Source organism: Fukomys damarensis, unplaced genomic scaffold, assembly GCF_012274545.1.
Source record: "Fukomys damarensis isolate Sample0158 unplaced genomic scaffold, DMR_v1.0_HiC HiC_scaffold_24, whole genome shotgun sequence".
Taxonomy (NCBI): domain Eukaryota; kingdom Metazoa; phylum Chordata; class Mammalia; order Rodentia; family Bathyergidae; genus Fukomys; species Fukomys damarensis.
The window spans coordinates 50,675,057-50,686,902 of record NW_022900936.1 but is presented as its reverse complement, the minus strand read 5'-3'; positions in this window follow the sequence as shown (position 1 = coordinate 50,686,902).

Here is an 11,846-nt window from a genome sequence, read left to right as displayed (position 1 = left end):
AGGAAAAAAAATGAGGATCATATCCTCAGGAAGTCCAGTGGAAAGAATCATCAGACAAGACAACAAACTAAATAGAAAGGGGAAAATATAAAATAAAAGAGCCAACAACCGGAAAATATTATGATAAGGATGAGTCAATATACACCAGTTATAACCATCAATGTTACTGTTTGCAATTCACCAATCAAATGAGATGCACCAGCAGAATGGCCAAAAAGCAAGATCCAACAATATGTTGCATACAAGAAACATATTGAATTAAAAAAGAAACTAATAGACTGAAAGTTAAAGGATGGAAAACAATACTCCATGTAATAGGAACCCCCCAATAAAAGCAGGAGTAGCTATACTATTTGCAGATCAAGTGGATTTCAAACCAACACTAATTAAGAGAAAGCAAGCACGCTACATCCTGGAAGAGAACAATCCAAGAGGAAGAGGTGACAATCATAAATATATATGTACCTTATACTAGTGCATCCATCTATATAAAATAAATGTTAAGAGACATGAAAAATCAAATAAGCACTAAAACAAAAGTAGCGGGGGACCTCAATATCCCACTAACACTAGATAGATCAACTAGACAAAAAATAAACAATGAAATACTAGAAATCAACCAAACTCTCAAACAAAAGAAATTAACAGATGTTTATTAGTGTTCCACCACACAAAATCAGAACACACATTCTTCTGTGATGCACACAGGTCTTTCTCCAAAAGAGACCACATACCACTCACAGAACATATATAAGTTAGTGGAAAGGAATTGAAGTTATCCCCTGTATACTAGCAGGAGATCAAAAGAAACCACAAGAATTTCATAAACACATGGAAATTGGACAATGTACTTCTGAATACCCAATGGATCACAGAGGAAATTAAAGAAGAAATCAGTCTCTACAATTAATTAGCAATGTAAATACAACATATCCGAATCTATGGGACACAATGAAAGCAGTTTTACAAGGGCAATTCATGGCAGTGAATACTCATATTAGGAAAACTGAGCAAGTCAATTAAGCAACCTAATTATGAACCTTGAGCCTCTAGAAAAAGAACAAGACAGATCCAAAGCTCATACAAGGGAGGAAATTATAAAGATTAGAACTGAAATCAGTACAATGGAGACTGAGACTAATAAAAAAAATCAATGAAGAAAAGAGTTGGTTCTTCAAAGAATAAACAAAATAGGTAAACTTTTAGCCAACTTTATTTAAAAAAAGGAAGGAAAGTGTCCAAATTCATGCAAATGGGAATGAAAAGGGTAAAATTATAACAGACCCAGCAGAAATCCAGAGGATCATCAATACCTACTCCTTCAAGAATTATGACAGTAATATGGAAAACTGAAGAAATGGACAGGTTTCTAAATACATATGAATTACCAAAGGTGAATAAGGGGAAAAAATGAGAACCAAGACCTGTCATGTAAAGTTACAAGATCCCAGTAGTGAATGTAATTGTATTGTATACCTATAATGTACCAATAAACTCAACAAAAAGAAAAAAAGTAAAAAAATTAAAAAGAAGACCTAAAAATTCTAAAGAACTCAATATTAATGTATGAAATTGGAAACATAATTAAAAAATTTACCAATGAAGAAAAGCCCAGGACCTGATGGCTTCACTGCTGAATTTTACAAGACATTTAGAGAACTATTGCCACTACTGTTTAAACTCTTCAGTGAAATTGAAAGGGAAGCAATACTCACAACTTAATTTCCAGAGCAAGAATCCCTTTATCCCAAAGCAGAGAAAGACCCAACCTAAAAAGGGAACTATAAACCAATCTCCCTAATGAACATAGATACAAAAAAATACTCAACAAGATAATGTGAAAGAATGCAGAAGATTATAAAGATGATCATACATCCTGACCAAATGGGCTTCATTCCAGGGATTCAAGGATAGTTCAACATACTCAAATCAATAGATGTAATACAGTACATTAATATATCCAAGGACCAAAACCATACGATCATCTCAATACATGCAGAAAAAGCATTTTGACAAAATCCAACACTTATTCATGATAAAAAGCCTACAGAACACTAGAATAAATGATCTTTGCCTCAACCTGATAGAAGCCACCTATGAAGAACCAACAACCAACATCATACTGAATGACCAGAAACAGGAGGCCAGGGATTTGGCTCAGTAGTTCTGCCACCTGCCTTGCAAGTGCAAGGGCCTGAGTTTGACCCCTGGCACCGAAAAATAAATGAATACATACATACATACATACATACATACATACATACATACATACATAAAATCAGGGACAAGACAAAGATGTCTGCTATCACCATTCCTCTTCAATATGGTTCTGAAAACATTACACAGCAATTAAATAAGAGAAAGAAAAGGAACAAAGAAAATAAAGAAGTCAAATTGTCATTATTTGCAGATGACATGATACCCTATATAGAGACCACAAGAACCACACCGAAAGACTTCTAGACTTAATTACCAATGCACTATAATATATTTGGATACAAGGTAAACACAATAAATATCAATAATCTTCCTGTACAAAAACAATAGACTCACAGAATGGGAGAAACAACTCCTTTCAGAATAGCACCCCCAAAATGAAATACTTAGGAATTAAAAGAAATCAAAGACCCTTACTCTGAAAATTACATCACTCTGAACAAAGAGATTGAAGAGGATATCAGAAAATGGAAAAAAAATTCTTTGTTCCTGGTTAAAAAGAACCAATATAATGAAAATGGTCAATATAGATTCAAGCTATTCCAACTGAAATGTCAATAATATGTTTCACAAGACTTAAGAAAATAATAATAAAGTTTATTTGGAAGAAGAAAAGACCAAGAAGAACAAAAGCAATGCTAGGCAATAAAGAAAAGGTAAGGGGTATCACAGTCCCCAACTTGAAACAGTACTACAAAGCTACTGCGATATAAACAGCATGGTACTGCCAAAGAACCAGACCTGAGGATCAGTGGAAGAGATTGGAAAAATGGAGAAACCATTCATCACTGGCATCTTGCAACTTTACATGACATATTTTGGTTCTTATTTTTTTCCCAGTCAAACCTTCCATTTTTACAAAGATATTGTTTCCATGTTTTTCCTTTTTTCATATTTTTTCTTTTGTCTTCTTACCTTTCCCTTAGCCTTCACATTTGCCCTAGGTATTGCATACCTAAAATGTTCTAGTAAATAAATAAATAAATAAATAAATAAATAAATAAATAAATAAATAAATAAATAAAATCTATCAACCTTAAAGTAAGTTATCATAAAAACTTATGACCATGGTAAACATTTGAGACTTAAACCAGAAATAAGGATTCACCATAAAAGTCTCTGTGAAATTCAGCAGAGCCAGTTTATGGTGGAAGATCAAATGAAGATAACTTCAGATAGTGAAAGAAAGACCCACCATACAGAATGCACAAAGAAATAGAACAGAAAGGAAAAAATAAGGTCAGATTAAATGTAAACCAAAATCATGTAGCTTCTAAATCTCAAGTGGGAAAATAAAATCTACATGTTGAATGGCTGTTAATCTTTTCTTACATTACTGCAAAATAATGAAGAATGGGAATTGTAATGAAAATATTAAGTGGAACTAATAATTACCAAACATTATGATGTACCTTAAGTGTTATTAAAGACACAAGAAAAAAGTCAGATATAGAGTAATATGTGGCCATTGGAAAATAAGGAAGTGGTGGCCCAAATATCTTTGCAAAATGAAGTAGGTGCAACTTAGATTTGATAGTAGTATTGATAGTCATCTTGTGTGATATTGTCACACAATAGCTATGTTAGAGGTAAATTGACATTAGCTAATATTAATTTGCAGTGGGAAAGCTCCACTTCGTTTTCCATTTTATCTCTCAGGCCAGCAAAAGAAAAAATAGAGCAGAAGTAATCCAAGTTCAGCATGGTGCCTTTTGAGTTCAAACCAGGAGATGCTAAGAAGAGAATAGATATGGCATGGAAATAGCTACTCATAGCCAAAATTTAGCACCCAAATAATCTCTAAAATTGGTTTTATTTCCTCTTTCAAAACAAAATCAAGCAATAGCTTGGCATCACATACTATAATGATGGATGCTTGATTTTTTTTAAGCAAGTTGATCACTTTTAAAGTTGGCTATAATCCTAAAAGGAATATTCATTTGGATTCTAAGGGGGAACCGATAACTGAAAAACATATAGCAATTAAATGAAGGTTTTGCCTTCTGCTAACCATTTTAGTTTTCTCAGCCTGACAGTCTAAATTTGGTTGGAGAGCTGCTTAGTTTGCTCTGTCCTCCTGGCAAGTCAGCCATCTGGCCAGTTGCACCTGTTTCCTACAACCCAACTAGTCCCAGGAGCCCTATGTCGGTTTAAATGAAGTGGGAGCTAATGGGACTTGAATTACATGTGGAATGGGATGAAAATGTGTGAAAAAGAGGACTAAGTGAGGCCACTTAGCTATCTCAGAGTGGATAAACTAAACAGAATACTTGGAAAAAATGGCAGAACAAGGTTAAGCAAAATTACAACCAAAATGATGAATGTACTTTGAAAAAAGAAGCAGACAAGTTACAGTCTGGGGAAAAAACCCAATTCCATCTGCCTATTCAGAGGCTCCAGCTTCTCATTCATATTAAAGATAATTTTGAACTATGCTACAGCAACACTGCTGAAAGAAATTGCTTCAGGGAACAGACTTCCATTCACCTAACCTCCATCTGAGGACTCACTGTACATAATGAGTCCTATGCTGCTGTCAGACTCAGATTCTATGCTGAAGGAGAATTAACCTGAAAGAAAAGGAACAATTACAAAATACACTATTTTGCTTGTTGCAGAAAGAATGATGATGTTTTAAATCAAAAATTGCTCAATTCTTTACGCAAAGATTTTGCTTTATTTTACACATGTTGAGCACCACTCCCATGTCATCGTTAGTTACTGTTTGGATTGTTTCTTCCTGCACATGTTTGCACTATCAAAATCTGCACAAAGAAATAATTTTTTGCTTTATTTGATGAAATATTGAGGAAGGTAGGACATGGCTTTGTGATATGGACTGTATATGTGTATTACTGATAGTTTGTGAAATTTCACAACATTATAATTGCTCTAATTATAAAATCATTCACCTCAGGTGCTTAAAATATTAGTGCAAAAACTTTTGAATAACTCTAGAAGTGAATCAATAAACAAATAGTATATTTACATTATCCTGTATGTATGTGGATGTGTGTATATTTGATTACTTAATCAGTTACCAATTTTTTCCTGAGACTAATAAATCACACAAAATATACATGTCTTACATATAACTTTTGTTAATTAGCATGCCTCTGAAGTAAACATTTCTGAAAAAAAATGAAAAACAGGTACTTTCCATGATCCTAAGTTTATATAAAAATAATGCAAGTGGGCCCCCACATTTACTGAATATTACTTCTTCATATGATATAGGAAAGAGACTTAAAAGTCTTTTATAAAAAAGGTCAGGGATTTGAGTCAGTGGTTTCACTGCCTGCCTGGGCAGTACAAGGGCCCAAATTTGATTCCCAACACCAAACACAAACAAACAAACAGAAAAAGATTTTTATGGAAGAGCTTCATTATGGCAAAATTTAGAAATTTTCCACTCTTTGAAAATTGTCTCCAAACATTTTAAGTACTTATAACTCATATAAACATTTGTGAAACATCAAAATTAATCATTTTGATCACAACTAGTTGGAGTCCTTTATGCCTCACTTATGTGTATGTTATATTGTTTTCCCCTACTTGGTAAGTTTTCTGTCATTACTTCTGTGAACAGTTATTTTATGTTATTTGCACTCTTTGCTGTTTCTTCATTGACTCCAATCAGTCTTATATTATTCTTCTTTTCAACCTCTAACATCTTTTGGATTGATTTCTCATGGTCCCTTACTATTTTTTAGAATTTTTTCTTTTCCTGGTCACTAATTACAATCCTATCTTCTACGTTTGAAATTCTATATGAGAAAATGAAAAATAATGGAAACAAAATCTTTGTAAATAGGCAAGAGGGGAGGTGTTAAAGAGAGGGAAGGAGGTGGGGAAAAATAAGAACCAAGATTGATTATGCAAAGGTACAAATTCTAATAATAAATGTCATTGTATTTTGTACCTTAAATTTTCCAATAAAATTAATTTTTGACAAAATTAATCATTTTGGTAGAAGGTACAAAATTTGTACCAGTTTGGAAATTGAATTTTTCAAATTTATAAAAGAACAAATTTCAATACATATGTGTGTCAGAATATTTGTGTGAGAAAGAGACAGAGTGTGTGTATGTGTAAATGTTTAGTTCCATATATTGCAGATAGTAGGCTGTGAATTGGGTGATTATATTTCTATCTTCACATTACATTTCTTTACTTTAAGCTCTAACTTCAAAGGTTTTTATTTGATTATCATAGCAATATAAGGAAAAACTTAGGATGATAAACACAAAATCACACAGTAGTTTCTTCAGAGTAGTTTAAAATATACAAGTTTGGTTTTGCTTTTGTTTTTAATATGAATTTTTAAGATACATTTAACCCACTGAGAATATATAGAGAGCTATTGATATTTATCAAAATTACATTCAAAAATTATTTCAACTTCAAGAATGTTCCATTTTGAGATTATCTTCTATTTATTTTTTCTGGTCCATATCATGTGCCTGTGAGCATGCACACATACGCACAAGCACATGCACACACTCACACACACACACACACATGCACATGCACACACAGAATTCCTATCTTGTCTTTTTCCTCTTTTGAATTGATCTGATATCTTTCTTTCATCAGTGCCCTATAAAAGCAAAGCCTTGATTTAGAAATACAGCCACTTAAGAAATATTCATTTATTTATTGTAAAGTTCCCAAAGTAAACTTACTCTATTTTGGATGTTTTTGGGAAATAAATAAAATGTGACTAACTGGGCAAGCTGCCAACAGAAAGCAGTCAGAGGAGCCCAGAGGAGCTGCCAAATTTTCTGCACTATCAGGAATGAGTGAATAGAAAGGCTGAGATGGTAGTGTAAATACTAAATTTTAATTTCTTTTTTTTTTCAAGATTCAAATATTCATTGTCAATAAAGAGAAGTTAGGGTAATTATGTAATAAAACACTTACTTAGAAGCCAAGAGTTTTAAATTCAGGTCTGAAACTTTATGTAGATTTTTAGATTTATCAGGGTATTTAAATGCAAACCTATGTGAATTTACTTTAAGATTTCACTCTAATTTTCTACAACTTGTGTCTTCTTTGTATTGTAGACTTAAATTTCTTTATTTCTCTCTTTCTCTTCCTTACATTTCCTCTCCCTTTTCTCCCTCTGTTCTCCCTTGCTGCTCTCTCACTGACTCTGTTAGCTATTACAAAAAATGAATTCTGGGACACTGATGAAAGAATTGCTACCATATGAACTTCCCAAAAGGATGTTATGACTATAATCATCTTCATACTTCAAGAATTTCTTTCAGATACTAATGAGGCCTCAAAATAGAACTTGAAATGGATGCATAGGATTGGTTGATTTTTAAATGAATTACAAGTTGCTCTGTAGAGACATCTGTGCATCTATCATCAGATCATGTTTTTCCAACATGGGCCTGAGTTGAAGACAATGTGCTGAGTTTAACCTTTAATTGTGCCAATTCTAGAAGGGAGAGTGCAGTGGATAGGAAAGGTGTTTATAGTAAATAATGTTTTATGAATTCCATGTGTCTTGATAATTATCTTTTTCTTTTTCATTCTCCCAGCAGACAGAGGTATTGAAAATGTCCTTTTTTCTGTCATTTCACCAATTACAACAAAAACAACAGGCATAGAAGAAAACTACAGCACATAGGAATGAACCAAATATGCTAATAATGGGTCATAATGTAACAGAAATGAGGTAGTTTTCAAAATATACTAAGAAGTAACAAAAGCCATGCTTTGAAAAATTCCTGTTGTAGAAAAAAATTTGTCAGCAACAGCCTAGCCTAAAAAGTTGACATCAAATGCTGTGGAATAACACAAATGATGTGGAATAAGGCAATGTTCTGACAAGAACTATTCTCTCTGGCACTCTGGTTAAAGGTTATTGTCAGTTTACGAGGGAAGAGCTACAGACTGAGATCAAAATCCTGCATCATTTTGTATGACTATTTTCTTCAATCTCCTTCAGCAAAATTTTGTCATGTCCACCAGATCTTAAATTAAAGCCCCCTCTTTCTGATGTAGTAAAACCAATATAATTATTTTAGTCAGACATCTAATCTTCAATGTAGTAAAAAAAAAATGTGGAGAGTACCCTTTCTAAAGCATCTCTGAAAGTTCTTTACATCAGTTATGAGGCTTGACAAACTACTAGCACACTCTTCTAACCTGAAGACAGAAAACATCACCATCAATACTGGTACAATGGAGAATATTTTCAAAGCCAAAGCTACTAAACAGCGTCAGTTCTCACCTTTGGCATATCTAGATAATGTTAGCAGCCACCAAGATGTCAAGACTGGATGTATCATTTTTTCCACTGAACAACTCTTTAATAAATGCTCAATAGCCAGAAATTTCACTGGTACCACAGGATGAAGAGTATGAATAACAACGAACTGATCATTGACAATAACATTAGTGCCTATTGCTTCTACACACTGGGGGGCAATTTCTTCATTAAATCCCAATCCTCCTTCTGAACTAGGTCTTTTTCATAACCAATCAACCACTAAATAAAGCTTCACATTGTTTGGAAAATCCTGCTTGTCATGGAGCCTGCATTTGTCAGACTATCCCCTGAGAGTTCTGTTGATCAGGACTTGTCAAGTTGCATTACTCAGGCTCATTAATGCTGCCTCACAAGCTGCAGCACTAGAGTCTGCCTGGAGCTACCTGATAGGCTACTTTTTCCTGCAGTCTTCTTAGGAGTCCTCTGAGACTTACTTCGTAGGGTACTCTTGTGGAAAAAACAGTACTTTAATGAAAGACATGCACCATCGCTTAATTAACTACTATCTAGCCCATTGCTGTTGACATTAGTAATTTTATCCATTTGGCTCCTATGAAGATGATGGCTTTTCTTTACTGGAAACCAAGATGGTAGAAGAAACTATTAAAGTAAAATTAGACAAGGGGGAGCTATTTCAAAAGCAGTGTTAATGAAAATGTTTTCTAACCTTTTTACTTAAACAAGATCCAATTCTTGATCCCTCTGTTGGTTTAGTTAGATTAAGAAAAACAGCCCCAGGAGCACAGAGAGCAAAGTCAAAACAAAGGCCAAAGATTGTCAAGAAAACCATTTAACCCAGATGAAAATGTTTATTTGAATTGTGACAAATGTTGTTAGTAGAAGATCAAGATGTGGTAAATCTAAACTATCTGTCACTACAAATACCCTAAACACAAAGTTTGTGTGGAGGATTACTTCAGTCATGACAATATATCCTGGTATTAAAAGTGACAGGAATGAAAAGCAGGGATTGACAACAAATATGCTCTTTGACAAAACCCTCCTCTGTTCTTTTATTTTCTTAATGCCAGCTTCTTTGAAAGAATTAAAGTAAATTTTAAAATTACTCATTTCCACTTGATTTAATATGCTACACACACACACACACACACACACACACACACACACATCATTCACTATTATTCTAGTGTTATATGCAGCTGCTGCTCTGGTCTAATTGCCTTTGCAGAGACACAAAAGAAGTAAATGACTTTGTTTTACTTAAGCTGCAAATCAATTCCCTTTGGCTATGGTGGCATCTGCGTGCAGGGCTTTCTCAGAATGACAGTGTCCAATTACTAACAAACATTGTTGTTCTCCCCAAGGAAAACTGAAGTCAGAGGACTCTAAGTCATGGCCAAGCAATCTGAAAGTTTTTTTGCCTTTTGGCATCGAAATATTTATTTAGTGCTACTAGTGGTAAAATATGTTGCTGCTCACATGGAAGTCATTTAAATGGACACATTTAGCACCCACAGCATGGGCTACATAAAAACAATGTGAGAAGCTTACTTTTTAAAAGAAATATATAATTATCAAGAAAGCCCTATTTGTTGTCAGGTTTTCTTTGGCATTATGTTTCTCAGGATATGGAAGAGTAATACTTCTTGCTTCAATTTTTAGGACCTTGCTATTTTTCTCCTAAGAAATACAGCATACAGAATATTTATGCCCATCTGAAATCCCTTATTTAAAAATTCCAAATCTAAGAGCTCCAAAATGTTAGCATTTATCTTATTGTGTTGGTGGTATATAATCAAACCCAACTTCAACTTAACTACCAGACAAACAACATCTTGACTTATATGAAGTTATTCATATTCTTCATTTATTCACTTAATGTTTATATTTTGCATTCCAGTGTCTTTGATTAAAGACACCTCCCCCCAGATTACAAGGAATATGATTGAATACACAGTATATGTTCTGTATTTCTTTTGTCATATTGGAAAATACCAATTTCCAAGTAATTCATTTGAGTGATGGTGACACTGTATTCTCATTCTACTATCTCATCCTAGTTTGTGTTTTTTTATATATACTTACAATGTTTAGCTTGGAAGATCTGAGATACCAATTTACTTTTTTTTTCTTGTAAGAAAGACCACTTCTGCTTTACTGCTTTACTATTTTTATTCTATTCTTTCTTAAGCCTTTTAGCCTAGACTCTAAAAGTACTGCATGAAGAGATTTCTAAAATCTTAATTATAAAATCTACTGTGGTAAATTATACTTTTTTTTTTTTTTTGGTACCAGGGATTGAATCTGGGCCCTTGCACTTTTGAGGCGGGTAGCAGAACCACTGAGCTAAATCCCCAGCCCATTTAAACTGTACTTATTTGTGGATATTTGTCTCTATAGAAGTTATTTTAGGTTGAGTCACTAAAACTCACACAATATGAAAAAGAATATTTAACTCTTTAATTATCATTAAAATAATAAAATGGCTAGTTTATGTTAATTTTTAAATCTATCCTATGTGGACTAGATGTTTTCATATGCATTTGACATATATGGAATGGCTTGAAAAATTTGCTAAGCATTTTATAATAAGGTAGACCACAACTTTTTTAACAAAACTGAAGTGCTTACACTTCTAAAATTATAATGTATATGTTCATATGTGGAAGTTTCTGTTGTGTTTTTCCAGAAGTGTGAATCATAAGCTCCTAGAGTGGGAGAGCTTGTGACTCATTTTCTATAAGAAGTAGCCTCTGATTGTACACTGACTCTACAAACAAGCTAACTTGTGTCCCCTCTAAATTCATATGTTTGGGTAATAACCACTAGTATTTTCTCAGTGATATTTGGAGATAGGTACTTTTATAAGTTAATTAAGTTAAAAGTTATTTGTTACAATGGGCCCTATGACAATATGATGGGTGTCCTTATAAAAAGAGGAAGTTTGGATACAGACCTATGCAGAGGAAGTATCAAATGTAGTTACATAGAGTAGGCCACCCCATGTACAAGCCAAGAATGAGGCTTCAATAGCAACCAAGAGAGCGGACACCTTCATCTTGAATTTGCAGCCTTCAGAACTATGAGAAAATAAATTTATGTTGATTAAGCTTGTTCTGTATATGGTAGTCTGTTTTGGCATCTTTAGTAAACTTAATACAATGTCGCTGCATCAAATGTAGTTACATAGAGTAGGCCACCCCATGTACAAGCCAAGAATGAGGCTTCAATAGCAACCAAGAGAGCGGACACCTTCATCTTGAATTTGCAGCCTTCAGAACTATGAGAAAATAAATTTATGTTGATTAAGCTTGTTCTGTATATGGTAGTCTGTTTTGGCATCTTTAGTAAACTTAATACAATGTCGCTGCGCATATATGTG